This window comes from Hylobates moloch, unplaced genomic scaffold, assembly GCF_009828535.3.
Source record: "Hylobates moloch isolate HMO894 unplaced genomic scaffold, HMol_V3 SCAFFOLD_15, whole genome shotgun sequence".
NCBI classification, from domain to species: domain Eukaryota; kingdom Metazoa; phylum Chordata; class Mammalia; order Primates; family Hylobatidae; genus Hylobates; species Hylobates moloch.
The window spans coordinates 69251791-69264004 of NW_026652290.1; positions in this window are offsets into that span (position 1 = coordinate 69251791).

The window sequence follows — 12214 nt, forward strand, 5'->3', positions numbered from 1 at the left end:
CACAGTACAGTTTTTATATAATCACTTTTTCTTCTCTTACAGAATATCTTACAATCTTGAATGTAAAATGAAAGCATAAATATCTTTCTTAGTTCAGCCAAGCATAACATTCTTTTATTCATCATTTAACATGTGCCAGGCATTACAAGGTATGCAGGGGATGTGTCAGTAAATAAAAGACCTAAGTTAGGCCGGGCACAGTGGCTCACACTTGTAATCCCAGCACTTTGGGAGGCTGAGGCGGGTGGATCACCTGAGGTCAGGAGTTCGAGAACAGCCTGGCCAACATGGAGAAACCCCATCTCTACTAGAAATACAAAAATTAGCCCGGTGTGGTGGCACATGCCTGTAGTTCTAGCTACTCAGGAGGCTGAGGCAGGAGAATCACTTGAACCCGGGAGGCAGAGGTTACAGTGAGCCGAGATCGTGCCACTGTACTCCAGCCTGGGCAACAGAGCAAGACTCCATCTCAAAATAACAAAAACAGACAAAACAGCTAAAGTTCCAATGCTCATATTCTAGAGTTTGGAAATTGACAGCAAATTAGGATACAGCAGGTCCTTGAATAACATTTTTTTCAACATCATTTGCATTAAAATGCTGTTGAGAGGGAAACAAAACATTGATTCCTGGCCAGGCTTACTGTCTGTGTGGAGTCTGCACTTTTTCCCATGTCTGCAGGAGTTATATTAGTCCATTCTTGCATTGCTATAAAGAAATACCTGAGGTTGGGTGTGGCGGCTCATGCCTGTAATCCCAATACTTTGGGAGGCCGAGGCAGGTGGATCACCTGAGGTCAGGAGTTCAAGACCAGCCTGGCCAACATGTTGAAACCCCGTCTCTACTAAAAAAAAAAAATACAAAAATTAGCCGGGTGTCATGGTGCACGCCTGTAATCCCAGCTACTCGGGAGGCTGAGGCAGGAGAATCGCTTGAACCTGGGAGGCAGAGGTCGCAGTGAGCCGAGATCATGCCACTGCACTCCAGCCTGGGTGACAGAGGGAGACTCCATCTCAAAAAAGAAAGAAGAAATACTTGAGACTGGATAATTTATTTTATTTTGTTTGTTTGTTTGTTTGTTTTGAGGCAGAGTTTTGCTCTTGTTGCCCAGTCTGAGTGAGTGTGGATGTGTGTGTGAGTGCACCCTGCAATGGGATGGCTGTCCTGTCTAGTATCACCACATGGCACCCTGAACTGCCAGGATGGGCTCCAACCACCCAAAACCCCGAACTGTTGTAATTTGATAAATCATCTTGTTTTTATTCATCTTTCTTTTTTTGTTTTTTTTTTTTTTTTTGAGATGGAGTCTCGCGCTGTCACCCAGGCTGGAGTGCAGTGGCATGATCTCGGCTCACTGCAAGCTCCGCCTCCCGGGTTCATGCCATTCTCCTGCCTCAGCCTCTCCCAGTAGCTGGGACTACAGGCGCCTGCCACCACGCCCGGCTAATTTTTTGTATTTTTAGTAGAGACAGGGTTTCACTGTGATCTCGATCTCCTGACCTCGTGATCCGCCCGCCTCGGCCTCCCAAAGTGCTGGAATTACAAGCGTGAGTCACCACGCCCGGCCTTTTATTCATCTTTCTTAAATGTTGTCTAGCTCACATTTACTTCAGTGTTTAACATTAGAAATGTTTTGGTCTTTATTTGCAAGTTTGGTGATTTTTTTTTTTACCAGAAATGTGCCATAGGATCTTAACTCTTGTTTATGTCAATTAGCCTGTGGTAAATTTGGTTTCATTTTATGTAGTTTATCTTAGAGTTACAGTTTGCAAGAACATATCGAAGACATTAAGTAAGGACTTAACTGTACAACATGTCAGGTAGTGGTAGGCACCTTAAAGAAAAACAACTAGATAAAGGGATAGAGTGATAAAAGTTACTATTTAATATGTAATGATCCAGAATGTCTTCTCTGAGTAGGTAACATTTCAGCACAGACTTAAATGAAGCAGAGGAAAAAGATGTGCAGCTGTTTGGGAAATAATTCTAGATAGAGGGACTAACAACTTCATTTTCACTTGGCGTTGCATTGAATTGTTTACAATAGCCAACAGCCTTTCAATTTGTAACCCGGTTTCACGTAGTCTTACTCCTTAATTTTGTGCTTGTTCTTCACCGAAATTAGAAAGCAAAGTAGCAAAGTTTATTAACGAATGTGAAACAAGGGATGGCCAGTACAATATGATATTTTCTTTTTTTTTTTTTTTTTTTGAGACGGAGTCTCACTCTGTCACCCAGGCTGTAGCACAGTGGTGTGATCTCAGCTTACTGCAACCTCCACCTCCCTGCAACCTCCACGTCCTGGGTTCAAGCTGTTCTCCTGCCTCAGCCTCCCAAGTAGCTGGGACTACAGGCGCCGGCCACCACACCCAGCTAATTTTTGTATTTTTAGTAGAGACGGGGTTCCACCATATTGGCCAGGCTGGTCTTGAACTCATGACATCAAGTGATCTGCCCACCTCGGCCTCCCAAAGTGTTGGGCTTACAGGTGTGAGCCACTGCGCCCAGCCTAAGATGATATTTTCAAAGCATTTAATCAGGCAAGAATATCTTGGTTACTTAAAAGGAATGGGTAGACACTGGAATCATGTGATAAGTTTATCAGGCTTTTGCAAAATTCCAGACTCATGAGAGTTGAGACTAGAGTGGTAGACAGTGGAAATGAAAAGAGAGCTCTTTTGGTTAAAGATTCTTGCTAAAGCAAAGAGGGAAAATGATCATGGGACCATGAGTTTATTTTATGGAAGCCAAGTCACACCCTGTGGAAGACTGGAATGAGGACTAACAAGCCATTAAGAACTAGGGCAGTTCATCTCTGCTTAATTATGGAGTCTCATGGCCTCTCTTTTGTGCTTCTTTCCACACAACTGCTTTTTTAAATATTTATTTGTTTGTTTTTATTCTCTGCAAACCTGTTTTCTCAGCATAGGGCAAAGGATGGCTGTCCCACAGGACGTTACCTGTCCTTAATAGGGTTGTGTTCTTTTGGAGGAAATGACAAGCTCAGCTTGGGAAAGGTGTTAAACCTGACTGAGATTGCCAGATAAAATAATGATGCCAAATTAAATTGGAATTACAGATAAACAGATGTTCAGTGTAGGTCCCATGTAACACTAAAAGATTATTCCCTGTTTATCTGAAGTTCAAATAATTTTTTTTTTTTTTTTTTTTTTGAGACGGAGTCTTGCTCTGTCCCCCAGGCTGGAGTGCAGTGGCGCGATCTCGGCTCACTGCAAGCTCCGCCTCCCGGGTTCACGCCATTCTCTTGCCTCAGCCTCCCGAGTAGCTGGGACTACAGGCGCCCGCCAACACGCCCGGCTAATTTTTTGTATTTTTAGTAGAGACGGGGTTTCACCGTGTTAGCCAGGATGGTCTCGATCTCCTGACCTCGTGATCCGCCCGCCTCGGCCTCCCAAAGTGCTGGGATTACAGGCTTGAGCCACCGCGCCCGGCGAAGTTCAAATAATTTAACTGAGTGTCCTATATTTTTATTTGCTAAGTCTGGTAACCATAAGCCAGATATAAGCAACTGGTCAGACAATTGTCTATTTTTATTTGGTAAATCTGGTAACCCTAAACCTGGTATAAGCAACTAGTCAGAAAATTACCAAGAGTTCACTTCTGAGAAGAGAGTGTATTCAGAAAAAGTGGGCTGGACACATACCAAGATGTTGAAGAGCAAATATAAGGGATAGTGGATGGACTTAACCCAGATAAAACGGGGAGTGAGTGGAAAGTGGAGGGAAGAGAGAAGCAGTTATGTAAGGATTTCAGGCAGAGGATTGTGAGGACAATAGGATCTGTTACATAAATAGAAACTAAAAGGGACAAAATAGGCTTGTTTTTGTTTTTGTTTTTGAGAGGGAGTCTCGCTCTGTTGCCAGGCTGGAGTGCAGTGGTATGATCTCGGCTCACTGCAACCTCTGCCTCCCAGGTTCAAGCGATTCTCCTGCCTCAGCCTCCCGAGTAGCTGGGATTACAGCTGCACGCCACCATGCCCAGCTAATTTTTGTATTTTTAGTAGAGACGGGGTTTCACCACGTTGGCCAGGATGGTCTCAATCTGTTGACCTCGTGATCTGCCTGCCTCAGCCTCCCAAAGTGCTGGGATTACAGGCGTGAGCCACCGCACCTGGCCAATAGACAAAATAGTTTTAAAGAGTTTAAATAGTTTTAAATAGTTTAAATAGTTTTAAATAGTTTAAAGATGGCCTGGGTGTGGTGGCTTGTAATCCCAGCACTTTGAGAGGCCAAGGTGGGTGGATCACACGAGCCCAGGAGTTCAGTACCAGCTTGGGCCAAATGGTCACACCTCGTTCTACAGAAAATAAAAAAAATTAGCCTGGCATGGTGGTGTGCACCTGTAATCTCAGCTACTTGGGAGGCTGAGGGCTGAGGTGGGAGGATCACTTGGGCCCGGTAATTCAAGGCTGCAGTGAGCTATGATTGTCCCACTGCACTCCAGCCTGGGCAACAGAGCCAGGCCCTGTCTCAAAAAAGAGAGAGAGATGTCTGACTCATTAAATATGAGTATGAAGTCATCAACTAACAGATAGGTAAAATGGTCTAAAAGACAATTTGGTAATAAGTGACTTTTGTAGAGGTAATATTTAAAGCAACCTCAGTTTTGCCATCTCAAGCATATCTCAGATCATTGCAAGAGGCTTTGATATAACTGAAATTTACAAAATTAATTTTAATGTAATAAAAACTTTAAAACTACGTATTAGGAGCACAGTATTCTGCTGTGGAATAGTTTGTTTCCTTCAGGGACTTAAATATAGTCCAATACAGAGTTATTAATGAAAGGCAGGTTGGTGAGCCCTCTAATGAAAGTTTTTAAGAAGTCATGCTATAAAAAGAGAAGAGAGAAACTAGAAGGAAAAATGAAGGTCTCTAAGAAGTGGAATTTGAATTGGATTTCAATATAGAGTTAGTATTTGAGCTGGGCTTTAAAGGACGGTTATAAAGGGAAAGGCAGTTTGTGGAGTAGGGACAGTTTTATTAATGGATAAAGAAGCCAGTAAATAGAGGTCAGACTGTGTGGGAGTTTAGAATATGAGATTTAGTACTCTGACTTTATCCTGCATGGGATGGGAAGCACTGAAAAATACCCAGTGTTTCATGAAAACCAAAATTGAGTTGTTGACTATAAATAGTTTTTTTAATACTGTGGTTATAAAATTTAATGCAATTGCCTAGGACTCATAACCTGGAAGAGATGATTAAAAAAAAAGCTAACATAAAAATTTATAGATCATTATCATTTATGAGAACAGTTATAAATTGTCATAATATTAAGATAAAACCATATGGTCACCAGATGCAAAAAATGGTCCTGTTTTTATTTTTAGAGACAGGGTCTTGCTCTGTTGCCCAGGCTGGAGTGCAGTGGCAGGATCATAGTTCACTGTAGCCTCAAACTCCTGGGCTGAAGCGATCCTCCTGCCTCAGCCTCCTGAGGTGCTGGGACTGCAAGCATGCACCAGCACGCCAGCAAATTTTTTTTGTTGTTGTTGTTTTAGAGACAGGGTTTCACTATGTTGCCCAGGCTAAAAAGAGACTTTTTTTTTCAATAATTCAATATCCATTTCCTAGAGAGTTTAGAATATCAGGAAATGTCCTTAACATCACAAGTGGTATGTATCAAAAATTAGGAACATGTATACAACACTGGAAACATGGCCATTAAAGTCAGGAACAAAACAAGAATCACCAGTGTTCTGGATGTCCTAATCAATGTGATGAGATTAAAAAGGGATACAGGGAAAGAACAAAAATATTTGCAGATGATCATCTAAAAACCACTATTTATTTTTTACACAGGGTCTTACTGTCACTTAGGCTGGAGTGCAGTGATATAATCATAGCTTACTCCAACCTTGAACTCCTAGGCTCAAGGGATCCTCCTGCCTCAGCCTCCCAAGTAGCTGGTACTACAGGCATGCGCTACCATGCCTGGTTAATTTTTTTTTTTTTTTAATTTTTAGTAGAGGTGAGGTCTCACTCTTTTGCCCAGGTGCTGATCTCAAACTCCTGGGCTCAAGCGATCCTCCCACCTTGGCCTTCCAGAATGCTGGGATTACAGACATGAACCACCATGTAAAGCCTAAAAAAAACACTTTTTAAATTGGTATAAAACAGGCCAGGTGGCCGGGCATGGTGGCTCACACTTGTAATCCCAGCACTTTGGGAGGCCGATATGGGCGGATCACAAAGTCAGGAGTTTGAGACCAGCCTGGCCAACATGGCGAAAACCCATCTCTGCTAAAAATACAAAAATTAGCCAAGTGTAGTGGCAGGCACCTGTAATCTCAGCTACTCGGGAGGTTGAGGCAGGAGAATCGCTTGAACCCGGGAGGTGGAGGTTGGAGTAAGCTGAGATCGTGCTATTGTACTCCAGCCTCGGCAACAAGAGCAAGACTCCATCTCAAAAAACAAAAAAACAGTCCTGGTGTGGTGGCTCACGCCTGTAATCCCAGCACTTTGGGAGGCCAAAATGGGCAGATCACTTGAGTCCAGGAGTTCAAGACCAGCCTGGGTGACATAGGGAAACCCCATCTCTACAAAAAATGCAAACATTAGGAGGCTGAGGTGGGAGTATGGCTTAAGCCCGAGAGGTAGAGGTTGCAGTGAGCCAAGATTGCACCACTGCACTCCAGTCTAGACAACAGAATGAGACTATCTCAAAAAATAAATAAAAAGTGGTTACAAAACAATTGGGACTAGTAAGTGAACAGTAACTACATAAGTATGCCAAAATAAATAGCTATCTTCTCCTCAAGTTAAAAGCTGCCATGGTGTGAATTCATTTCCATTTTTTCAAAGCCATCACCTTTTCCAGGCTTTGAAAAGCTAACCTTGGGACTACTTGCTGAGGTTAAATCTGTCCCAAAAAAGTACCCCAAGTCCATGAAGTCTTGCTTATCTCGTCTTAAATTCCAGCCCCCTTAATTGAACACCCTTAAAATCCATTCCTAAGTGTACTTCTGTGGCTCCTGATAGTCATGCTAACTTATTTCAATTCCTTTGGTGTGTAATCTTTCCTTTCTTATCAGGGCCAACAGTTCCTAGGCAGATTATGCTGAGATGTTAACTCCAATTACCATGGCTTGGCAACCAGGAGAAGAACTGAGAACAATTATGGAAGAGGTCTTTCTGTAATGAGGGAAGTGCTTGCTCTTACTAGGAAGTATGAGCCAGTTCTGCAAGCTCTTGATGTCCAGAGGTATCTACAGAGCCAAAATCCTCAGGGGCACCCATCCCATGTTTCAAAGCTTCAGGCTGGTTTCCCCAGCCAGGGCCCTGACTACATACTAGATCTCCCTAGGCTGAGCATTGAAATATCTTTAGAGCCCTGTGACCATCCATTCCCATTTCTGCTCTTCCACTGCAGGAAATAAAAGCTTCTTTCCTAAGCTCCAGAGAAGCCCCGTGGCTCCCACACTTAGCCTTTAACTGTTTAAGGGCTCTCGGTTTCTCATTATCCATCTGCAAGACATTATTTGGCCAGCTCTGCTGTCTTTGTAGGCATCATATTCCCCCTATCTTTTAAATGCCTGAATTGCACAAGCAAGAGGACTTCCCGTCTCTGGGATGTTTTCCTAGGTCACTGCTGGCTAAATCAGGACTCAAATGGCTGCTTTGTGCCAGGGACCAAGTAAGCCATTGCCCAAAACCCATCTTACTGTTTTCTTGCACCACTTGGTAAACCACCTGTCTGTTCTGGTCCTCAGAGAAGCAGATGCCAAGAAGGGATTAGACATGCAAGATATTTATTGGGGGAAATGTTTGTGAAGGATAAAGTGGGAAGGCTCAGGAATTGGCAGAGAGCCTTCAGACTGTGGTGCAGGTCTGACTTCTGTAAAAGGAAGAAGAGAAGGAAATATTGGGTAGAAAGAGCCTTGACTACACTGTAGTTCTAAGATAGTCTCATCCAGGCTGATGAGAAGTTCCCCAAGCCAAAGTTGCCCATTAGAGGAGTTCTGCACTGGGCAAGAAAGAACAAGATTAGTACTCCTGCTGTGCTCAGCCACTAGCTGAGGGCGACTCAAGAGATATGTGGCATTGACATGAATGCATGGTAGTTCCAAAGGGGTGGCAGCTGGCTGTCAGTCACCTGTAGTCCCCAGAATAGGTTCTCTTGAAGATCTGAGTGGAAACTTCTATGGCCACAGTCAAAACGCAATCCAGGGCCAGGTGCAGTGGTTCATACCTATAATCCCAACACTTTAGGAGGCCGAGATGGGAGGATTGCTTGAGCCCATAAGTTTGAGACCAGTCTGGGCAAGATAGCCAGACCCTGTCTCAAAAATAACCCCATAATCATTCCGAAACTGTAGCAATTAAAACTCTATCATACTAGAATTGACCAACTACAGCAATTGAAACAGTAGCGAATTCAGACTCAAACTCAGATATATGTATGTATATACATACATGTATATACATACAAACTCAGATATATGTATGTATATGTGTATGCATGTAAATTTAGTAAATAATATGATAAGATAGCATTTTCAATTTGTATTTTCTATACATGATGTTGAGACAACTGGATATCCATTTGGAGGAAAAAACAACTGGATATCCATTTGGAGTAAATTAGCATCCTACTTCATATATATTTTAAAAATTCCAACTGGATTAAAGAACTAAACATTTAAAAACCGTGAAAATATATTAGAACACCAGAATACATGGAAAATTAACCATACACAGTATGTCATCTGTTTGACAGCTAAATAAATTTTTAAAAAGTGTAGATCCCAAAAGGCAAACAAAATACAAAAGAAATTTCAACAAATGGTTGTATGACAAGCCGATGGAAGAGTAGTAGTAGACTTAATAGCAAAAGGCACAATCTAAAAGCCTCCACAGGTGATTAAAGAAAAAAAGAGAGCTAAGGCCGGGTGCAGTGGCTCATGTCTGTAATCCCAGCACTTTAGCAAAGAATATAAACGTTCACAGAAAAGGACATACATGTGGCCTTTTAAAAATATAAAAAGATGTCGGGCGCAGTGGCTCACGTCTGTAATCCCAGCACTTTGGGAGGCCAAGGCAGGCGGATCACGAGGTCAGGAGATCGAGACCATCCTGGCTAACACGGTGAAACCCCGTCTGTACTAAAAATACAAAAAACATGGTGTGGTGGCACACGCCTGTAGTCCCAGCTAGTCAGTAGGCTGAGGCAGGAGAATCACTTGAACCTGGGAGGCAGAGGTTGCAGTGAGCCAAGATCACACTACTGCACTCCAGCCTGGGCAACAGAGCAAGATTCCATCTCAAAAAAATAAAACAAAATGAAATAAAATAAAATAATTAAAAGAGCGAATTCTTTCCACAAAAAAATTAGAAAGGATCAGTGCAGAAAATTTTAGGGAAGGGTGAAAGCCTACATAAAGAACACCTACAGCCCTGGGTCTATTCCCCAATCCCATATAACCAAAGGACTGCCACCCCCCCCCCCCACACACACACACATACACACACACTCATACCCACACATGCCCCTATAACACCACCACATCCCAGGAGCCTGATTTATTTTCTAGAATGGGACAGACTCTTGACTTGAGAATATTAGTCACAGTAGATAGTAGGGGATTGTGAAGCAGGGCTAAAGTGAGCATTAAGTGAAAGCCTGAATGCCAAACAGTGGGACCTCTAGCCTCCTTCCTCTGCCTCCTTCTAGAATACCTTTACCCAGGAAAGATATGGGGGAATCCCTGAATAAACTATTACTGCCCCCTCTCTACTCCCTGCAAGAGAAAAGACTTCTAAAAACTGATATTTGGTGAGTGGTTGGGGAGGGACTATGATTGAAAGAGAAAGATCACCCTGAAGAAGGCCAGAAGTCTATAGTTTTGCTCTTGAGAATAGAAAGCCAGATAGGGGCCAAACCATGAAGAGCTTTGAATGGCATCATAAAGAACTTTATCCTAAAAGAAATCAGGAACTTGAAAGATGTCAAGGGAATATAATATGGTCAGATTTATTCCATGAATCTTACTCAGTGGTGTGTCAAGAACTGACTGCCTGGAGATAGAATTTAGAGATCTCAGTCTGGGACTTTCAAATATGTAATATAAGTCTGATATGGTAGCTATTAAATTGCCTGCTAAAGGGAATGTCAAATTGAGTAGTAAACTTCTAAGGGAAGTTTCATTCTTTCAATAGTTATTGAGAACCTGCTATGTTTGACACCCTGTGCTAGACTAGAGATACAATGGCGAGAAAAAATGCAGTTCCCTGGACTAATAGAGGTTTTTCATCTAGATGAGAAGACAGTTATTAATCAGAAGTCATACAAATATAAAGCTGCAAGTATGACAGGTGCTGCAATGGAGGGGTGCATGGTGCTATGAGCCTGTAATAGGATATAATGGATTCTCTGTATTCCTAGCATCGATTTTACCCATACCTCATAGAGTAGCATTCGTGGGATTTAAGTGGGATTAATGTAACTTCCAGTTCCAGGGATAGGCCCTGATTTGCCCCAGCCAATCAGTGCTTGACATTCTCTAGACCACAAAATCTAGGTTTAGGGGTGGACATGTGACCTAAATTAGTTTAATCACATTGAAACTGTGAAATATGTGAAAGAAACTCTCTTTTGATATGGACAAAGAACTACATAACCTTGGGAGATCCTGGCCACCATTTTATGATACAAAAGGAGTAAGCCTTAGGATGAATCTGACAGCAGAAAGAAAATTGAGTGGTAGAAGGAAATCAAGTTCTTGCTGATACTGTTAAGTCACTCAGTCAAATCAACCTGAGGTTCACCTTATCTTCAGACTTCTCATTTATGTGAGCCAATAAATTCTCTTATCATTTAAACTAGTTTAAATTGGATTTTTTGGTAATTGTAACATTCCAAGGGGGATTTGTTCGAATGTGGCTTTTGTCAAAGAAAAAAAAAACCCAGGGGATTTGAAATAGGAAGTCCAAGAAGGCTCCTCCAAGGAAGTGATAATAGTGGCAACATTTAAAAGATAAAATGGGAGTTATTAGGAGATGATTGGTGAGGAAGAAAGCTCCAGACAAAGAGAATACCTGTGCAAAGACAGCAAGCACGGGCATGAGTCCGTAAAAAGAGTGTGCGGGTTCTAAGATGCAGCTGGAGAGGTAGGCAGAAGTAGGATGAAAAGGGCTTTTTAAGTCACTGAAAGGATTCTGGCCACTGAAATATTTTTCATAACATATAGGCTTGGATAGGATACATCGTATAACGCACATAACAGCCCCTCACAACAAATTATCCGGCCCCAGATGTCAGTGGTGCTTAGGTTGAAAAACTTTGCTCTAGGAAATTAACCTACAAAGATATTGGCACACATAAAACAACTTTTGCACAATCATTTATTGTTTGAAATTACAAACCATTGGAAATGACACAAATATACAATAAATGAGTTAAATAAATTAGGGTACATTTGTACAGTTGATGCAGGATTTTTCTTGGCCACTTTGACAGCCGGAGACCTCCGGCCGGCAACACCCCATCTACTTGGCCCACCAGGACATGTCTGGCTTGTGCTCAGGCACGAATCCTGCAGCCACCATGGCCTCAGCCCCCGGCAGGAGGGGGTGTGTGAGTGAACAAGTGCAGGGCAGGAGTGGGCTCTGTGCGGGGCTTGCGGCTGGACCAGGTGTGTCACATTGAGGGAAATGTGGTGGCACCCAAACAGGGGTGCTCGTGACCTGAGGTCCCAGAGGGGGTGTTACAGTATGCTAAGAGCTCTTTTAGTTCTGCCATCTGCAGCCCAATGGACAGTAGCATGTTAACAGCTCTATCAGTCCCACTGCCCCACTCGGGCCCGTAGCTTCAGGACTGGCTCTGCCCCACTGCTGCTTCCCATCGCGTTGCGTGGGGCGGTTGTCCTCCACCAGCAGAGGGCGAAGGGCCACAGTGTTTACAGCCTTCTTTGTATCTGCGTTTGGTGGGTCCCAAGTTTTTGTTCTGCATCCAAGAATGAGGTTACGCTGACAAAGGGTGAGGAGGGTGGAGAAGAGTTTTATTTGAACTATGAAACAGCTGTCAGGAGAGAGAGGATGCAAGGGTGGTCCCTCACTCAAAGTCAGGTGGTCTCTATCTCAGTGTGGCTGAGTCCACGGCTTTTATGGGCTCAGAATGAAGGCGTGCATACTGATTGGTTTGTGAGTATGCAAAAAAGGCCAAAACAACAGCACCACTCAAAGGTAGGCAC